Genomic DNA, 4,750 nt, shown 5'->3' with positions numbered 1-4,750 from the left:
GCCATGATAACCAGATAATCAGTTATTCAAGTTATTTACTTCACCAGTGTCAGTGGTCATAATGTCATGGCTGATCGGTGAAAATGCCCAATGAGGTTGGGCATTTTTAATTTTTGAGTAAGCATGTTCCACTTGCAGGCAGCATTATTATTTGATTTATTTCAAATAATGTCACCATGAATGTTGCCTTTCTCTTCGTGTACTACAGGAGCTTTATTGGACATTCCTGTCCATTGGCTCACTTCTTTTTCTCCACTCATGCTAGCTCTGGTATTGTTGGCCAACTGTATCAATAACAGACCAGTGTTTTGAGATTTGTCTGATGTTTTTCCAAATGAGTCAATTTTCACCAAAAAAAGCTGCCAGAGGACACATAAGCTCTTTCAACATGATGCACGACAAAACTCCCCAAACTGCAATCACTAATTTAGTGGTGCAGGTCCAAGTTTCAAAGCATTGTAATCAACCTAAAAACAATACGATACAAGGATGTCATTTCAATTTTTTTTCTGTATATACAGCCTAACGTGATTCATAATAATAAATGTAGAGGACTGCAGAGGACAGGAAGCAAAATTGACACCGCGGGTGATCCAGACAAGAAAAACTCAACTCCTTTCACAGTCTGGTTATCAGCACATTTATTATCATCTCTGATGTGTTGGTGTGTCTATGTGTGTGTGTACATGTGTCAGTGTAAGTGATGTGGTCAGGGGGTTTGCGCTTCCATGCTTTGTGAACGTTTCTGTGCACACACTAGTGTGTTATTGACTGATTTATAGCCCCCCATCCCCCAGCTTCCCAACACAAATCCATATTGGCGAGGGAGGGGAGGTCCAATAATGCTGCCAATGATTTACTATTAGAGCTCTTGCTGTCATTCTTTCACCCTTATAAATGACATACATTCTCCTCCGGCTGCCCGTGTGAGAGGCAGAGAGAGCTCATACTTGTAGGCGTGCCAAATAAAACAAACGGTCAATCTTATAGGCTGTCGTGCAAGTGTGTCTACTGCGGCTTGTCACTTTTGGTGAGTGTGTGTGTGCATGTGTGAGTGTGTGTTTTCGGCTCCAAACCAGATCAAGCAGTTGTCTGCTCTTTGCTGACTACACTGACAGTGGCAGAGGGACTGAGGACGATCAATTCACATTAGGGACAGACTGCTGCATGGCTGCAGGTGTTTGTATAATATGCGTGCAATTTGTCTGTGCATGTGTGTTTGCAGTATGTCTGTGTGTGTGTGTGTGTGTGTGTGTGTGTGACATCCTCCTTTCCATTTTTTGCTTTATGTGTCTGACACATACACACACGCACACACACACACACACACACACACAAACACACATACATAAACCTAGGCAGCTAGTAAGTAACAGTAATGAGGACAGTGGGTGCTATTATTGTCACAGGTGTTCTTTAATTGGCTAGAAGCACTATTATCTCCCTCATCTTAAATGCGAGAGAGGCCGTGCGACTGCACTTGAGAAGCTTTGTGATTTAATTCAAGAGTGAATCCTTCAGCCTCCCTCACTTTAAGTTGACTTACTTGTCAACCATATAGCTATTTGAATTTTACAATATCACCGTCTGTGGGGGGCTGCAAATCTATTCTGTTCTGTTTTGTTGGACACTATTTAAATTTACCTAAAAGCATCATTGCCTTAAGATCAAAGGAATTAAGTCAATTCTGTTCATCTTGAGCTTTACAAGTGATAACAAGAAGGGGAGGAGAAAAACAGAGAGTAGAGGCAAGAGGAAGTGATGGAGGAGGAGGAGAAGTAATGACAGATCCATTCCTCTTTCTCTCCTCTGCGGGGCAAAAAGCGTGGAGTTGAACATCTGTCAGCACTCCTTATCTCTCTTCTCCCCCTGTCTCTTCACCGTCTCTTCCTCTCCTTTTAGAAATCTCTTTCCCATTGCTTTCATGCCCTGACGGGAAGCTGCCATCCCAAAGTTTGAAAACTCGGGGAGAAATGGCGCGAGGTGATGTGCATGTGTGCAGGCATGTGTTTGTGTAGAATTTTACTGTCTGTGTGAGAGAGAGCATGAGACAAAGAAGGAGCGCTGTGAGAAGAGAGAAAGAGCAGACAAAGCCTCGATATCAAGCCTGAGGAGGCGAGCCTGAGAAACGAGAGCTGGCTTGGCAGTGCACGTATGCGAGTGCGTGTCCATGTGTATGCATGAGAGGTCTCATTTCCTGCTCTACCATTGGAAATTATAGTACGTCTATGTCTGAGTATGTTTATGCTTGCATGTATGAGTTTGTGCGTTTCTGTGAGTGTTCTCTACACACATCTGATTAGTGATAACCCTAGTCCAATCTGAATCAAGAGAAGGAGACAGTTGCGATAAGAACAAGGAAAGCAGACAGAGAAAAAAGGAAAAAAGGCTGGTTTATATGACAGCACATTATACTGTAAGCAAGAGATGGAGAGGAAAGGGTGAGGGCAACAGAAGCAGAAGGTTGAATCGGAAAAGTGGAAAAACTGATTGAATAGCAGAGGAAAAGAATGTGGATTAAAAAAAGATCAAATAAATCAGAGGGCTAGGCAAAATATGTGTGTGTGTGTGGGGGGGATGTACTGAGGCGAACAACTCAGAAGAGATAGAAACAGAGAAGGACAACATCGCAAGAGGAAAGGCTGTAAGCAAGGGAGACAGAGAGAAGGTAGGAGATGAGAAGAGATGTGAGGAAATGTGAGAGAGCTGAGGAGGAGGAGGAGGAGGTGGAGGAAGAAAACAGACAGACAAGGCAGGAAAAGGGAAAAGAGAAAAACAGAGGGCCGAAGTGTTCCAGGACAGTTGTGGCTGTATCTTATGCAAAAAGAGAAGAGAAAGAGAGTGAAGTGAAGTGAAATATAGGGAAGCATATTAAACTGCACTCTCACACACACACACACACACACACATAAACAATACTTTAAAGGGAATATGTAATAATATATGGATGTGAAATGCTGATGCGCACACATACACACTCACAAGCATTCTTTCAAACAAACACCAAAGCCTGTATCCTTATCCGTCCACTTCCTTCCTCTCTTTTCTCTCTTCACACCTCTTCACAAACCTTAGAGCTCACAGGGAACCAAGCAGCTTCCTAATTATCTCATTTGCATAAACATGCACATTGTGCAAGATGGAAAGAAGGTGGAAGGTGGAAAGAGAAGGAGGGGGACAGAGCTTCACCTGGAGAAAAGAGGAGGGAGTATAAGGTTGAGAGATGTAATTTTGGAAATAGAAAAGAGATTGAAACAAAAATATGAAGCCTGCAGACGATGAGAAAACCATCACAACTTATGTTCCTTCCCCACCCTGTTGATATTGTGCTTTCTCACCCCTCTTTTTGTCCTCTCTCCTTTCTCCATCCTCATCTTCCTCCCTTTTTAGATTAGGCCGTGTGCTATTCATTCCTTTCTCCCTGCCTTCCTCTCTCTATTTTGCTCCTTTTGCCATACTGTAGGTAGCTTAATGCCAACAGCCATTATTCTCTTCCTCTCCCACGTCGTGTCCCTCGCTCTCCTCCTCCACTTTCGGCGCTGTCTTTCCCATCATTTCCTTCCCATCTCTCACATTCCTCCTTTCACCACTCTTCTCATTCTTGCCCTCTCTTTCTCTTCCTCTCCTCCTTTTCTCACAGAGTGCTGTGTCAGGTCTTTTCACCCTCAGTAGTGTGAAATGAGATTTGAATATGGCTCTTGGAGCGTTTGTGGCTCGCCTGCACCCCCACCCTCATCCACACACACACACACACACAGACAAAGAGAAGGCCACTCGTAAAGATAAAGGATTGTGACGCTGCTCGAGTGCATACTCACATGTCAAGGGAAAGGAGTGGATGAAGGGAGGAAGCTGAAGGGGGACAGCGGGGACGGTGAAGGTGGGGACGAGAGGGAAGGAGATGTGAACAGCAGAGGAAAAGCAGAATGGGCTACTGTAGAACCATGAATATAAAGAAGGGATCAACAAGAGAGGAAAAAATGAAATGGATGAAAATGAAACACAGATAGGGGATCAAGTGGAGAAAAATGGACAGAATGGAGAGACTTTCATTTAAATGCGCTAACCTTCTTGTCACTCGTATTTTTTTTATTGCATTTTGAGTGGAAATACTCCACAGAGGGAGTGAGAGAGGGAAGAATGGAGAAGAGAGCCAAACTGAGCTGAGCATTAAATGGCCATGAAGTGTCAAGTGCTGGCCTCTTCTCCAGAGACAAACAAGGGAGAGATAAGAAGGTCCCAGCATGTGTTTAGTGTGTGTGTGTGTGTGAGAGAGAGAGAGAGAGAGTTCACATTTATGCTTGTATAATGCTATATTTTCTTTTAGATCTTATTAAAGAATGTAAAATGTGCAGCTGTGACAGTCTGCCAGAGGACATGTCACATTTTGAGTGTTTAATTTGTGTTGTGTGTTCTTATAGCCACCTTGTAAATACAGTCATAAAATTGTGAGATACATAAAAGCATCATATTTCATTCAAGACAATTCTTTCTGAAGCGCCACTCACATTGGCATTGCAAATGCATATGTTAGACATGCAAAGAGATTATCTTATGGAAGTAAATGTGTGAACAATTCCTCCTGGAGTTGGTCAAACAAACACACCAGCTAAAGACGTTTCTTACTTTTTTAAGACTCCAAAAGTCCAATGTCCAATGTACATCAAGGCAACAGCAAATAAATACCAAGTACACAAAGCAACTAAGTATCATAGAAACACATAGGAGTGAGTGAGTGGTTTGCAAAAAC

Source organism: Morone saxatilis, unplaced genomic scaffold (genome assembly GCF_004916995.1).
Source record: "Morone saxatilis isolate NCDOM2014 unplaced genomic scaffold, NCSU_SB_2.0 Contig14, whole genome shotgun sequence".
Lineage (NCBI taxonomy): Eukaryota > Metazoa > Chordata > Actinopteri > Moronidae > Morone > Morone saxatilis.
Note: the sequence above shows the minus strand (reverse complement) of the source record.